Raw genomic sequence first — 16,914 nt, 5'->3', positions numbered from 1 at the left:
CATCCTCACCACCCTCATCCTCTTCCACATATTGATTTATGAGAGCAAAAGCAGCCCCTATCATTTTGTTGCTTTTGTTAGGTAAAATTTCCCAATTTGTGTACACCAGTGCTGTAGAGTTTGTGGGAAAAACCAAGTGTTTGCATAGTTTATAGTAGTGTGATGGGCTGGGCTGATGCCTGTGTAATTGGCTGGTTCTGATACATTTCACCTGCCAGCTATGCTAGTTCTCCTTGATTACCTTCCTACTGCTGTTTTTCCTTCCCATTGCCTTCCTGTTTAAGCCCCAAGGCACACTGCACAAACCCAGTGCTCAGATGTGAACGGAGCTACTATTTCCTGTTTTTTTTTTTTTTGTTGTTGTTTAAAACCCTGCTAGGCAGCCTCAGACACACACCCTTCCTTAGCTGTGCTTAGCTAAGGGCAAACACAGGCCACAGAGCTCCAATAAGCTTACAGCATGCATGACACACACCCTTATGAAATCATGTAGCTCTTAGGCTTACACCATGGTATTATTGCACCTATACAGTTGGATGCAAGCTAATACTGAGGGGAAATCTGTGATTCAGTATGGAGAAAATCAATATATGTGCAGTAACAGAAACCTGGTTTAAGGCTCCAGAGAGCACCCCAGCACTACCAGGCTACAACTCATGCCATACATTTCGGCCACAAAACCCAGACTGAAATACAAAAGGCAGGGGAGTTTCCATATTCATCAAGGATACCCACACCTCCAGGTTAGTGGCACAGCATGATGCTTCAGAGATAATCCATGTGCAACTAATAATGGGCAAAACTGCTATTCAGATTATAGCTTGCTACAGATCACCCACCATGTCCTAGTACCCCCACTCCGCATTTCTGGAAACACTAGGAAAAAGAAAGTCCTACCAAACACCCTGATATTGGGTGATTTCAATTACCCAAACATTAACTGGGATAACTACTCAAGTACAAACTCCCTTGCCCAACATTTCTTAGAATTTATAAACTCAAATACCCTGGATTAACTGGTCAACACCCCCACCAGAGGTGACAACATATTGGATCTGGTCATCACAAACATGGGTGACCAGTGTTCCACACCAGAGGTCAACCCCTTGCTGGTTAGATTTGACCATAAACTAATCACTCTGGATATTGACATTCCGCCACCACCCTGGTCAAAGAAACCACCATGAAAAACTTTTCAAAAGCAAACTTCACGTTACTTAAGACTGAAGTGGGAAGTTTCAAAGCCCCCATGCTAAAGGATAACGCTGTCCAAGCTGCAAAATCCATTACTAATGCACTCTACAGGCACCAACAAGAATGCATGGATCATGCTATCCCAAACAAAACCAAGACTCACTCCTCCAAGAAAAGGAAACCAGTCTAGTGGACCCCTGCCATAAACAAGCTATACAATAGAAGGAGGAAACTAGTACAAAAAAGAGTAAAATCCCAAGAAGGGAAGACAACCCTGATCAGTATCAGCAAGCAACTACATTCCCTCATAAAATCATCCAAGGCTAGCTTCGAAAGAAAAATTGCCATGGACTCCAAAGATAACCACAAGGCATTCTTTAGCTATGACAGGAATCTAAGTGGCAATTCTCAGATCTGCTCAGAGGTAGTACAGAATGGCACAAAATACACTGAACCGGCCAATATAGCCAACATCCTGGCAGACAGGTTCAGTGCAAACTTCACCCCCCTCTCACCCCCAAAAGGGACCATAACTATACCAGAAGAATGTAGTGCCCCTGAAATCACAGACACTCAGGTTAAAACAGCCCTCTCCAAAGCCAAAAACACAGCATCAATGGGACTGGATGGTGTCCCAGGCTGCATCCTACACTAGCTCCAAGATGAATTAACCCCTCACCTTAAAACACTGTTTAAACAGCCTCTCCACAGGGTACATGCCCATGAAGTGGCACACAGCAATGGTTATTCTGCTCCACAAAGGTGGAGCCACAACCGATCCCAGGAACTATCACCCTATAAGCCTGACAAGCTTGGTCTGCAAAGCTATGGAGCGCATCATCATGGATCTCATTAACAGAGATATTGGGAACCTCCAAACACTGGAGCCTACTCAGTTCAGCTTTGTTAAGTCAGATTATGCCTCCTAAACCTGGTGGACTTCTTTGAGAAAGTTACCAAGGCTATAGACGAGGGAAAGGTGGTCCACACAGCCTACCTAGACCTTGCAAAGGCCTTCAACACCATTCCCCACTCAAGTATTATAGACAAGCTCACCAGCCTGAACATAAACCCCTATGTCACAAGATGGGTTGCCAACTGGCTCATGGACAGAACCCACATGGTAAGAGTAGCGGGAGCTAGGTCTAACTCTAAACTGGTTACAAGTAGCGTTCCCCAGGGCTCAGTCCTAGGACCCCTCCTGCTCGGCATATACTTCTCAGAGGTACAGGCAAGCACAGGAGGACTATGGCTGACCAAGTTTGCAGACGACTGCAAACTAGGGGCTATAATTGACTCTCCGGCTGACACAGACATCCTCCAAAAGGGTCTCACTAAGACAGATACCTGGTGTCAAAACAATGGCCTCAAGCTAAATGCCAAAAAGTGCATAGTCACCTCTTTGGAAAAAAGTACCCACAAACTACCACATAGGTTGTAGCCCCCTAAATACAAAAGACATAATAAGGGATCTGGGGACTCAAGTAGATAGTAACCTCTCCTTTGATAATCACATTGCCAAAGTGGTTAGAAAATCCTTCTATGTGGCCAACCTAATCACAAAAGGGTTTGCATCCAGATCGAAAGAGGCCATTGGGCCCCTCTACGTATCACTCATCAGACCCATCATAAAGTACAATGCCCCATTTGGGATGTACCTTACGAGACACCTGTAACAACTGGAAAGACCACAGAAGTACCTCACCAAGAGGATCACTGGCCTCAAGCAGATGCCCTATGCAGCTCGATACTCGGTTGCATACCGCCTACTCAGAGGTGATCTCTGCCTGACATACAAGGCCATGTCCAACCCAGAACTTGATGGACATGCTCCACCTAAAGAAAACCATATCCCCTCAAGCCACATGCTCCAGGGATCTAAACCTCACCACAACAATAAATAGGACATGCTGGAGGGACAGATTCCTGTCCCAGAGACTTCCCATGCTCTGGAACAAGATTTCAGTCTCCATTAGGCAGAGCACCTCGCTAACCCTCTTCAAGAGAAACCTTGACGAGTGGATGGGAAACAGAAAGTTTACCCCAGGGATCACTTCAATGGCTCTGCTGGACAGAGGCATAGGGAACTAATCTAAGGAGGCGGTGAAAGCCAACACATTGCATCTAGGCTTATAAATGCCTTGGGCAGATAGCCTAGTACCTACCTATGAACCTATTGCCCTCATTTGCATAAGATTGACTGCTAATGCATGGTTACAAAACCAAAACTCAGCCTTCACCCCTAGCAACCACTATTCCATGGTCTTGTTGTGTTATGCATGCCACTGACTATTATGGCAAAATTATGATTTTGATTTAAAAGCTTATTTCCAAATTTTTTTATTATTTTTGGGTGATCCCATTTACACACCGCTTCCCTGCACTTAAACGGCCGAAATCAGCCAACAAAAAAAAGTTAATTTTTATAATTTTGAAATTAATTTTCATGCCTATGACCATATATTTGGCCTTTGGCATGTCTAACCCTTCTAATACATGTGTTTGTATGAGCTGTCATGCCTCCATTTTGTAGTTTGCAGAAATGTATTCAGCTACTGGTTGAATACATTTCTGCAGTCTACACTATTCCTGCACGGATGCCTGCCTGCTTCCTGGATCGCGAATTCACCTCATTTGCATATTTTTACCAGCAAATGAGGTAATTAGCATACAGGGGCTGTGTCCATGCAGGAATAGTGCAGGAGCGCTTGTGCAATTCCAGTGAGCTTATTCCTGAATCACACGTTAGCCATATTGCCTGCAGCAGCTCTTGCACTATTCCTGCATGCCGTGCAGAGCTTGCTAAATCCTAGGGTTTTACAAACAGTTACGGGGGATAGTAATGGGCTCTTCTGTAGCCCCATCCTTTACAAATCTTGTTTTATGTTATTGGGAAATTGCTAATTTACCTTTAAGTCATTTCTTTAACAACATATTATTTTATAAACGTTTTTGTGGACGACTTATGTTTTATAGTTGACATTTCACAGTGGGAGGTTGATGTTTTTATTAATGAATTAAATGACATCTCAGATTATTTAAAGTTTGCTAAATGTGAAGCTGGATTAGATGTACATTTTTTGAATTTATTCTTAGAATTGGACTTACTAAACAAGTCGATTGTAGAGTTTATAGAAAAGAGACTTTTTCTAATAGTTAAATATGTTATAAGAGTGGGCATCCTATGTTTATGAAAAGGAACATCCCTAAACAATTTATTCAGGCTTCTAAATTATTATCTAGGGACGATGAATTTTATAAAGAGATGGTCAATATTATTTATATGTTTAAGGAAAAAGGTTACAGAGAAGCTGGTTTGATATGTTCTGCAAATAACATAATTAGATAAAAGCTGTTTTAAGCCAATTTTAGCACAAAAATGAAGTGTTTATAGTAATATAAATAATAAGAAGACTAATTTTTCTAACAGTAGTCCAACATTTTTATTGAATATGCCCTGTGATAGTAGTTCCATTAAGGAAATTATAAGAAGAAATTGAAAAATTTTACAGGGTAATCCTGATGTTTATAAAGTTGTAGGAGAAGAACCTAAATTTGTACATCAGCGGTATATGAATTTTAAAAAGGTTATTAGAGAAGAAGGAAACATGTGGAAGTGACTAGTACAAACAAACAGAAAGGGATGTTCACTTGAGGGAATATTCTTAGGTTTATTTTAGAAAGTTCTTTTGGGTTTTTAGAATTTTGTAATTACACTATTTATTTGAAACATAGATTTACTTGTAAGACTTCTGGTATTGTATACGCAGGTTTATGTTCAGGATGTCCTGCTTTTTATATTGGTATGTCCACACACTCCATAGAAAAAAGGGTTAAGGAAGTTCCGTTGTTTCTTGTTTTATTTGGTAAACAGATTTTATTAACAATATTAAGTAAAATCAGATGGCAGTTATAGAAAAGGGATTGGGGATCTAATAGGGATGAACATTTAGCATGATTGTAAAGGAAATTCTCAATATGTGTAAACAAATTTGTATATTTCTATATTTGTACATATGTAAATATGTAATTATCTTGTAAATAAGAGTTATTTTTGTGTGTGTGTGTATATATATATATATATGTATATATATATATATATATATATATATATATATATATATATATATATATATATATATATATATAAAACTAAAGGACCCCTACTGTTTTTCATTTGGTGTCATGGGATCTTTTATATCAATCTAAGCTCCTGTCAGTTCAGGAAAATGGAGCCACAATTTAATGTCTCATTTGAAGGATGACATGCTCAGGAGTACAGCATCCCATTTAAGCACCTGATCAAATGAAAAAAAGTACACAGCAGGATGAATAGGATGTGAGGGGGGATGGTATTGCTCCAGGAGATCAAATTAACAGTAAAACAGGGAGGGCATATCATGAGCCCACAGTACCCTAATGAAAAAAACAGACAATAAATCAGGGTGTAGCAAGAATGTATTGGTTACCCCTTTTCAAAAAGAGATTACATGCAGTGACTGAAAGGATGCAGAAAAGTGGAGAGGAGAGATGGATCATTTAGTAAGGAAGAATAAATGAAAGGATATGGATAATAGGGAACCTGTATGCCCTGAATAGGGATACAGAGAACGTTTACACCAAGTTCCTTGAAGAATGGAATCAGTTAAAAAGGGATGGAGAGGAAATCACTGGAGTAGACTTTAATGTCACACTAAATCACTAGAAAGACACGTTGTTTGGCAAAAATAGTATACAGCTAAAGATGAAATGAAAGATAGAAAGAAACATGAAAGAAGTATACTGGAAGGCTATATGAAGAGAAAAACTCTTCTGAAAAGAGGGAGTACATATTTACCAGAAATCGCATGATTCAGGGCAGTAGACTAGACAGGATAGTAAGAAAAGAAGAAACTCTAAAAATGGTGGAAGAGACAAAAATACCAGGAGAGATATATATCAGATCATACAGTAGTAGTAATGTCAAGAAGAACACAGAGGGGAAGAAGGCAAAGAGTTGGAAAGGAGATGGGGCAGCAGTAAGTGGAAAGTTCAGTAAAGGAAGCAGCAACTACAAAAACTTATAAATGAGATAGTGGAGGTGAACACTGTAAATAAGACATAATTTGGGAAATACTCTTGGGAAAGAATCATAACAGCAGTTGGGAAAAATCATGACAGAGGGTAAGGAGATAAAAGTGAAATGAGAACTGAGTAGGATTTGAAGGAAAATGTGGAAAGATGCTTTAGACAGAAAAGCATTAAAGAAGGAGGAAACAGCAATAAACTGCACTAGAAGGAAAGGTAACAATTGCAGTGGAAGTAGGGCAATGTTACTGTTAGAAAACTACTAGTGGATAACCGGGAAGGAACAGGGGAAAACATCTAACAAGGAAGTATAAACATGGAATAGATGAGAGAGAGGTACTAAGCATTGGGAAAAGGATGGAGAGATCACAGAGTATAATATCAGGGTTAGAGGAGTTTTTTTTTAGGAAATACTGCCAACAAATATCACAGGAAAAGAAGAAGAATGAAAATGAAGTTCATTGGGAGACTGCAGACAGAGAAGAGGGCATAAAGTAGAAGGAATACAGAGGGAAAAACTGAATGCAAATCTATAATTGTGAATAAAGAGGAAGTGATCGCAATGAAAGACAAAAAGGTAGAGGCATAGATGAATACCTGGCAAAGTTCTGCAAGTAGGGCAGACAGGAAATATGGACAATATGAAGGAGGAGTATGAAAGCACTGATGCAGGAGAAAAAGGCACAATGAAAAGATCCAGGGCAATGATCCCAAAAGAAGGTGGAGACAAAATAGAAATAGAAATTATTGACCAATCTCCTAAATAAACACAGACATCAAGATTACAGCAAAAGTTCTAGCAAGGAGCAGAGCTGGATCCAGTACTATGTGAACTAAATAGTTGCCAATGGCCCTCTGGTCAGAGAGGGGGGCACACTGGCTCAGGGATTGCAGCAACAGCTTACTTTAAGAAAGATCAGCCCTGGACGAGCAGTAGCAAACCCTCACTTATGTCCTGCCCACATCAAGCCAACATCAATGCCCAGAGATGAGATGAGGTTCTACTTTCTGAATACTCATTCTGTCATGCCACTGTAAGAAATGAATATTCAGGAACTGTTATTTTTGAAGCTATGCCAGCCTATTTTAAAAGTACTAGAATAACATAATTTAAACTAGTAAACAGAAATGCATATCTGATTTTTAAAAACAAGTCAATTACATACCTAAAGTAAATAGTCAATAATTACTTGGAAACATTTCAAAATTCATTATTGAAATACAAGCTGATTATTAACATGTGCATATAAAATTCAAAAGAAAATAGTACATGTTAATATTATTTATATACTTAATTAAATGGCATATGATAAATAGATAAATATGTTTAAAAATAAACAAACAAGGATACTGGTGGGAAGGAATCTATATCCAATAAAAACACTAGGAATATCAAAAAAAGGAGGACACAAATAAAAAAATAAAAACAGACAAGCACTTTCGGGTGAAACCCTTTTTCAAGTCATACAATCATAATTGTTACAAAAGCATTTAAAACGGAATCGAAACTCCTTGGCAGTGCCTTTATTGGATGTACTGTTTTAGGAAATGGCATGAGTAACAGAGAGGTATGCTTACCTCGAATGGATGGTTCATGTTTTTAACCAATGAATGGATTTTGCACTTTCCTTGCAGTTGAATGTAGTGTGCTGATGTACAGCATGGTTGATGCTATACTGTTATACATTGGTTATTTAGTTTTTATACAACCAATTGCATCATGTTCAATTTGATGTGATGCTATGTGTTTCTTGAATGAATTATTTTTAGGTTCTGCTTCATGTGCTTGTTTTATTTTATTGGTTTAGATTTCTTTTTAAATGCTTTTGTAACAATTATGATTATATGACTTGAAAAAGTGCTTCACCTGAAAGAGCTTGTCTGTTTTTATTTTATTAAATATTTGTTTAAGCCGTGCTTTGTGTCCTCCTTTTTCGATATTGCTACATAAATATATTTATTGATCTGTTAAAAAATCATCCAGTTAGAAATATAAAATATTCAGCTCTACCAAAAACTGTGCATATTTCAAAATGCTTTAAAGAAGCAATCAGGGCACGTTATATTTTAGCAATGCAGCAACTTTCCTGCTAGAACAAAATCATTAATCTGTAAAGAAATCCTAAACTGATGTTTATGGGTTCAAATCCTGTTATAAGTATATAAACCTATAACAAAAGAGGGAAGGAAAAGGCAGTATTCCAGCAGTCATTATCATGTATAGCAGTGATTCTACAAACAGCAATAGTATGGGAAGTAAACCAGCAGATAATGTGTATTAAAGTAAGATTTTTTTAAGCATGAGATTGATGCTGTAGTGATGCAGTTTGAGGTTCCTAATGTCTTAGCTCTGCTATACTAAATATAGACTTTGACACCCCATTTAGTAGTTGACCTGATGGCAATGCCATTACTTCCCAGGCCTGCTTGGAATTCTGTATAACTTTTATCCTATTATCATCCATTTAATAGCTTAGAGTTATTTATATCAATATTAAAATACCATTTTGCAGAAATGTTGACAATATGTGCAAAACACAAATAAATAATGATTATCATGAAGGGATTCACATCTAGATCAGGGGACGTCATCATGCCTCTTTACTCATCCCTCATCAGGCCCATAATTGAGTACAATGCCCCTTTTGGGATGTACCTTACCAGACACCTGCAGCAACTGAAAAGACCCCAAAAGTACCTCACCAAGAGGATCAAAGGGCTCAAACAGATGCCATATGCTGCCCGGTTAAAGAAACTCCAGCTCTACTCAGTGGCATACCGCCTGTTCAGAGGCGATCTGTGCCTGATGTATAAAGCCATGTCCAACCCAGAATTAATGGACATGCTGCACCTCAGAAAATCCAAATCCCATCGAGCTACGCGCTCGAGAGACTTGAACCTCATCTCTGAAATAAATAGTGAAAAACAGACAGGAGCAGAGAACCTTGATGAAACACTGTTTATTCTTGATGTGCGGTAATTTCAGTACACTTTTCGTTAGGAACAAGCCCAACTTCTTCAGAAGATTAAAAAGTCAAACAGGGAACCATGGGCTGTGCGGTTTTTATATCTGAAATAAATAGGACATGCTGGAGGGACAGATTCATAACCCAGAGGCTCCCTTCACTCTGGAATAAAATCCAAGTCCAGGTTAGGCAGAGTCCCTCATTGACTCTCTTCAAGAGGAATCTTGATGAGTGGATGGGAGATCGTAGGTTTACCCCGGGTATCACTTCTGAGTCACTGTTAGACAGAGGCACAGTATACTAACCTCGAAAAAGGGCATAGCAAAATAAATTTAAAATGGGTGGCGAAAGCCAAACACATTCTGGCTAGGCTTATAAATGCCCTAGGGCAGATAGCCTAGTATGAACCTATGAACCTATGAACCTATTATGTAGTTGCCATGCCATTGTAACTGTGAACTCTTGATATCTATATTTGTTACTTCCCCCCTCTAGCCATCTGATAGCAACCACATTATGTTGTTAGTACAAAATACATTTAAAAAATGTTTGGCATTGCATGTCACCTTGCTGTCCCTGTCTCAAGGCTTCTTTCTGAAAGTAATGGAAGAGCAAAATGAAACTATTTTTTCACTTAGTCAAGCTCATTGAAAGCTTGCCTTATGCAGCCTTATGTGCTAGTTATTGTCCATTTAAATATGGTTATAGACACAAGTTCACATAGTGTGTATTTATTCCGTATACATTTGGTCCTTCTGAACAGTACTTTAGGTCTTCCTTAATCCTATAGCTCTTTAGACCTATATGCCAAAGAAATCATTATGAATGCATGCTTCTACACTTTCTTGCTCAAGTCACTAGGGAGCTGATGCAAGATCGGTAGAATGTACCTTTTGATTTACTGAGACGTGAGGAACAGGGCTCCCTTTTTAAATTTTAAATTAAGGATCATATGTAAAATACCAGGTTGTCTGGAAGATCCGGGAATTAAAACAAGACAAGCTGAATAGCAGGCACTGACTGGCTGACCAATGTTCTTGACATGCAAAAAGTAATGCTGACGCTACACGACCTGTATACATGTTAATTTTATGTTTTCTGTACATAGTGGTTTGTGTTATCATTTCCCTTTTCCGTGAGGATGATAGCTATAAATGGCATAGTGTATTGTCAGGAGTGTTAACATCTTGTTGGGTTCAGGAACAGGTTCATCTGTTAATGCTTGTAGCCTCCCATTAGCATAATAGATATGCCCAAGTAAAGAATGCCTGGCCACACCGTCTTCTGGTGTCAACCAAGGTGGGAATGCTCCACCTGGGCATTACTGCCCTCAGGGTGTTCTTTCTATAATTAAGTTAGTACAACATTTAATTTTAATTAAACAAATAAAAAGTAACAAGACATTTCTTCTTCAAGGATGTATGCTACATCTGTGGGTGCATCTTTAGTACGATGCATTCACAGCAATGCATGATATTTGATTTTTCACACTGGAACTTGCTTCTCAAAGTTAGGTTCCATTTAGAGCAAGGAACGAGCAGAAATTATGTTGTTTTGCTACCATTTTCAAACATGTGGAACAGACCAGGAAAGGAGCATTCCTTCAGCAGGTGTGTGTGTGTGTGTGTGTGTGTGTGTGTGTGTGTGTGTGTGTGTGTGTGTGTGTGTGTGTGTGTGTGTGTGTGTGTGTTTTAAAATGCCCTAGTTAGGGATGGCAGGTTAGTTAATTAGTTCAGGCTCAAGCCTTATACCTTGGCTATGGGAGACAAGAGTCTTAATTCTCTACACCAGCTACCAGACTGTTCACTTGAAATGGGTCATTTTGTTTCACAGCTTAAAGGAAAAAATCTTAAAAACTGTATCTTTCAATGAATGCGAGTTTCAATGCATTTTCAATTAATGTGATTTTCAGTGCATTTTCAAGGAATGTGAGGTTCAAGGGAAGAGAAGTTTACTCTTGCTCATGCTAAGTCTGTTTTCAATGTGCATCTATTTTGTTTAGCAAATGGCCGTCAGTGTTTCTGCTATGGAATTTGAAAGCAGCACTAGTAGTACAACAGACAGCATACTTGCCTTTGGTGTATAAGGCAGTGGGCTTTACTCCCACATTTTTTTAATTTCTCCAAATCGTTTAGGTTACTAATACCATAAGAGGAATGGACCCCATTCCTAAGTCAAAGTAAGATTAAAGTTCATGAAAATAGTATGGTTTCAGTCTTTGATGTCAACCAGAAGTACGCTTCGCAGCACCCACAATGTGCCCAGAAATTACTCCTTCTGCAATTCTTACGGGGTTACATGTATTGGTATCATATCTAAATATGACTGTAGATTCTTTTTTATAAGACCTGTTGCTCCTACTACTATTAGAACTGTCTGGGTATCTTTCTTCCACATTGCTTTTGTTTCTGCCTGCAAATCCTGATATTTTATGACTTTGTGTCCCTCTGTATACAAGACACTGTAATCACTGGGTATGGCAATTTCAGTTATCAATGCTACTTTTGTCTTCTTTTCATGGAACACTATCTTTTGAACTGTTGGTAATAGATGATCCCATGTGATGTAGACTTCATCATTTTCTTTGATGCTTTGTGGCTCAGGTTTCCAGTGTTTTTCAGCTACTTCAGTATCATAATGTTTGCACAATTCCCAGTGCAACAGTCTTCCCACATTATTATGCCTTTCAGTATACAGTCCTTCTGCCATTAGTATGTCACAACCAGCAATGAGGTGTGCAACTGTTTCCAATTATGTTTTACAAAACCTAAATTTGTCTATTTCTCCCACATGTTCAATGGATGTTTTAAACCAACATGTATGTAGTCCACTATCTTGGACCGCCAATATTAACCTTTCATCTCTTGGTTTTAATTCACCTCTCCTTAGCCATTCCTGCATTCATTCCTGATCAACATGAGGTTCTTCCAGAAGTTTTCTGTACTTGCAACTACATTTATGCATTTTTCACATTTCTTGCCCTCTCATCTGGTCCTTCACCTTATATTCTTCCTTTTGTTTTTTTTTTGCACATTCAGTTGCTGCCTGATTTTTCTCTACTTCTGGTTTGATTTCCATTCCTGCTTGACGCAAATATGCTCCTGCTAGAGTAAGCAGGGAAGTTATCTTAGATTTATTCTCCTCATGTTTCAAAACTTTCACTGTGTTTGGGTCTTGTGATGTCATCAGATATGTGTGCAGTCCCACAATTTAGATCTATACATGTAATCAATTTCAAGAGGTGGATCCCTCCTTTGGAATGGGGAATATATAATCTTGGTATGCACTGATTTTTATTAATCATTTGGTGAGTATGAAGCATCCTTCTTGTTTTCCTGTCTAATTTATCCAACACATTTTGGGGACAGTCAGTCACTCCAAAACTGTAAGTTAGGACAGGAAGTGCAAATTGGTATGTAGCTTGAATTTTGTTCCTAGATGTCAGCGTTGTTTTCAGGATTATTTTAAGTCTTCTAAAGTATTCCTTGCTAAATTTTATTCATATTTGTTCATGTTCTATTGTTGATTCTTTATCACTTCCCAAATATTTATACAATCCCTCTTGCTCAAGTTCTTTTATATCACATTCTTATCCCAAACCGACGTTTACTTGGTGCTACAGTTTTCCTGCTTTAAAGGTTGCTTTTGCACATTTATCAAGACCAAATGACATTTTCATATCATCTAAAAAGATTTTAACAACTTGCAACTGTGCTTTTAGTTCCTCATCTGATGAGCTATATAGTTTTAAATCATCAACAAACAGAAGATGAGAAGTTTTTACACTTTGTTGTTTTCTAGGAGCCAAATTATAGCCATGGCCTAAGTTGTTGAGTAGAGAGCTTAATGGGTTAAGGGCAAGCCAGAATAGCAGCAGTGGCAGAGAGTCACCCTGGATTATCCCCCTTTTAATTTTTATCCCCGGAATAATAATTTGTCACTTATCATAGCTTAATTACAAAGTGCTCTGCCACTGTTTTATGGTCACTGTAATATACTCAGTCAGTGTAGGGTGTATCTTATACATTTTTAAGCACTCTTTTATCCATGAATGTAGGATACTATCAAATGCTTTTTTGTAGTCAAACAATGCCATACTTAGATTATTCCCCTTTTTACAGTTCTCCACTATGACTTTATTAAATAACAAATTATCCTTTGTTCTATATGACTTCCTTTTATTGCCTTTTTGTTCTGTTGCCATAATTGAGTAGATGGACCGCTGATATTGCAGTGCACTTTGGGGGGGGGGGGTTGCATTCATGAGTATGTCATCCTTTGGATGAAATACTAAACTGTCACCCCATCTGTCTGGGTTAATGGTAGGTATTGTGAAGAGTAGGAAGAGGTTCTCCAATGCCCTGGGCAAACTTCCCCTAGTAGTATAAGTACAACCAAGATTCTCCCCTGAAAAGAGGCTAGTACCCTCATGGGACTAACCTGGTCCACAAACAATATTTAAATTAAAAGTTTTAAATTACATCCATATTTATGCATTCATTTCAAAAGTAAAGTAGAAAACAGTATGCATGCTGACAGTTTTGACTAGCATTTATGGTAATTGGGGGAAGATAGACAAGTAATGGGACACCAAAAATACTGGACTGTGTGGAGACCTAGTCCATTCCCCTGCTTAGGGCCCCATATGACCATACTCTGGCTCTGGCAAGGAGAATGGATGAGATTCTGCTCAGAATTACACAAGAGGGGCAGAATGTTTTTTTTTTTTTTTTTTTGAAAGGAAAAAGGCAGAAATTAACTAGTAAACACAAAGAGTTTATAGACACTGAAGAGCAAAAGGAGGGAAAACTGGCAAATATGGTCTTTTCTGACCTATAAAAGACCTTCGTTGTAGTCAGATGGGAATTCCTCTGGAAGATTCTAGAAAAAAAGACAAACAGTGAAATTTTTACAAGACCGATAAGGCAATTTACAATGAGCCAGAAACAGAAGTACTGATAAACAGTGGAATTTCCAAGGCACTAGAAGAAGGGAGGGGGAACAGACCAGGGTGCCCTCTCTCTCCATGGCTCTTCATGATAGTTATAGAAGAGCTGGCAACTGAAGTAATGAAAAAGCACTCGCTAAGGGAAGAGCAGGAGTACAGTGAGGCTTCCCAAAATACACCAATGACTGCATGCTTATGCTGGAGAATAGCCATAAAAGAAATAAGGCCAGTTTTTGTAAGGTTTGAAAGGGTCTCAGGGCTTAGATATTACCAGGGAAAAGTCAGAGGTAGTCAGATTGGGAAAAGAAAAAGGGAAGAGAGGAGTGGAACACATTAAGGAGAGGGAATGCCCCAAATATCTAGGAATATATGTAGGACACACATTAAGTAATACAATACAAAGAATTCAGTGACAGGAAAGAGAAAATTCAAGGAATATTGTAGGGTGAAGGACATAAAACAAGTATAATCATTATGATTAGAATGATGATATTCACAGTTATATAGCATGTACTTCGAAACCTCTCAGTGGACCCAAATGGAGAACAAACTATTAAACTTACACAAAGTCTTGGAATGGTGGATAGAGAAATAGAAAGGAAGAAGGGGCCACTAAAAATAATGAATCTAAGACTGAGTAAAAAAGGGGAGCTGGGGATTTCTACACATACTTACTTAGATGGATAGAAAGTAAGGGGGTAGCATATAACCTACTTAGATGGATAGAGAGTAAGGGGGGAGACCAAAAGCCAAAAGGAGAGATAAGGCAAATAGGATGCTCAAGGGCAAGTAGGATGGTCAAAAAATATAAAAGACCAAATGGGAAGACACTTAAGAAATTATGCAACATGGAGACAATCCAGAGAAGTGTACCATGTATGAGGATTGCACAGTGCTTAATTGTGAATTGATATGAAAACTAAATTACAAAAATACACAAAAAACTGTTTTGCAGACTCTACAAGTTTAGTTCACAATATATCTACACTACTTCAAGTCAATTTAATATGTGAGGAAAGAATTTAAAATTCCTCCTGCTGCTGCCATCTAATATGTCAAGGTATTACCCTTCAAATCCACATCACTGGCTCTAATTTAATTTGTGGCAATCAGGACCTATGGTTTCATGATCTGCATCACTGACCATCAATTAATATGTTAGGAACACTTAGCCTTAACAACATATGGCAAATGCTCTCGGCTACTTTGCGTAATACTCAATACTTGCCACACCTAAATAAGCTGTACACCATATAGCTACAGATCATCATAATCATTGGCTTCCAAGGATTTCTGCCAACCCAGACTTAACTGAGTGCCTTTCAGCAGAATTTTAACAACAGTAAATGAAAATTTCCCATGATTATTTTGTAAGAACTTGTGCTCATATGAATACTCTCAGATGTGTGCACACACACACACACACACACACACACACACACACACACACACACACACACACACACACACGTGCACATACAGACATACACACAATATTTTCCAGTAGGAGATAATGAGATTTTCTAGTACCAGCACTTACTCCAACCAGTTACACAGTCTAGCATACAAAAAAAATACAGTCACTGTCCAATATTAAAATAAGCTAACCTTACTATAAAGGTTTCATAAAATTAGTTAAAACAATCACTCTTCAAAAGGGAGAAGACAGCAGTTCAGTTTATTCCAGTTCACTAAGTATACCCTTTAACTAATGAAACACTAGCTACAAGCATTTGAAGTCAAATACAAAAAATATTTTCTTGAAATAAGTAATATTAAGGAATACACTTTACAAAATTAATGCAAAACAGCATATCAGTTGCAGACAGAAATACCAAATAACCTGGTTTAAAAAAGACTGATGGCATAAGAATTCTGACAGCTTATGTGGACGTATCCTTACCAGTATCTAAAGATGTACTTGGTGTTATATTGGCTTCTGACTTCTAAATCCAAACAGCAATTGCACACTGCCTCAACTAAATGATATAACAGCATGAGGTTTGTACACTTCAAAAATAAGGCATAAAATAACTGGCTGACTGACAGCATCTTTATCTACTTAAAACAGTTCCAACCAGTATTTCCTGTTTTTTTAATTGTGAGTGCAATTTTTTTGCTTCCATAGTCACATACCTTTGGAGTGAGTCCAAATAAGGTAATGCATTATTTAGATATAAGTAATATCTCAAGGAATATTATATTTAAAACACTGCAATTGAGTGCATATTTGAGAGGTCACTTTTATTATTCAATGGTATTAAAACATTTTCACTGGAAGTGACAACCACAGTATTATTTGCAATTTATTTTAAGAAAAAAAAATATTTTCTCAGATTAATACAGCCTTCTTTATATTCTACTTAAAGGCATTTTTAAAATGCACTCAGCAATTTGTACTTCTTTTCTGAAAACAATTCCATTTGTTTTAGCATAGTACCCTTCTCTACACTGGCTATAAATGACCTGTTGAGTTTCTGGTGATTTGCATTTCTTTTACAGTGTATAATTATTTACAACTGTGATCTTCCCCACTGACTAATACACTAAATGTTGTTAGTCTTTGGGGGTATATAGTTCTTGTACTGTGTGGAATGACTGCAGTTAAGCTTAAGTTGATAAGAAATGGGCAGAAAGAAGGACAAAGTAATGATGGAGTCCTGTGACAAGCTTATAACTTTATGAAAAATCTATTTTAAGCCCTATTTTGTAGTCAAAGAGCAAATGTCTTAATGGTGC

The 16,914-nt window shown here is 37.9% G+C and overlaps 1 protein-coding gene across 1 annotated transcript in view; it reads right to left on the bottom strand.

Annotated features, from left to right (window-relative positions):
* LOC122802872 (sialidase-3-like) overlaps window positions 1-16,181 on the bottom strand; it is a 535,280-nt gene extending 519,099 nt beyond the window's left edge. The window contains exon 1 of the mRNA XM_044072670.1: window positions 16,079-16,181. The gene's annotated coding sequence lies outside the window, so the exon portion shown is untranslated. The remainder of the gene's footprint in view (window positions 1-16,078) is intronic.
* Window positions 16,182-16,914: the final 733 nt, after the last annotated feature.

The sequence above is a fragment of the Protopterus annectens genome, chromosome 5.part0 (genome assembly GCF_019279795.1).
Source record: "Protopterus annectens isolate FY-2018-M chromosome 5.part0, PAN1.0, whole genome shotgun sequence".
Classification (NCBI taxonomy): Eukaryota; Metazoa; Chordata; order Ceratodontiformes; family Protopteridae; genus Protopterus; species Protopterus annectens.
This window is presented reverse-complemented; position numbering and strand designations above follow the sequence as displayed.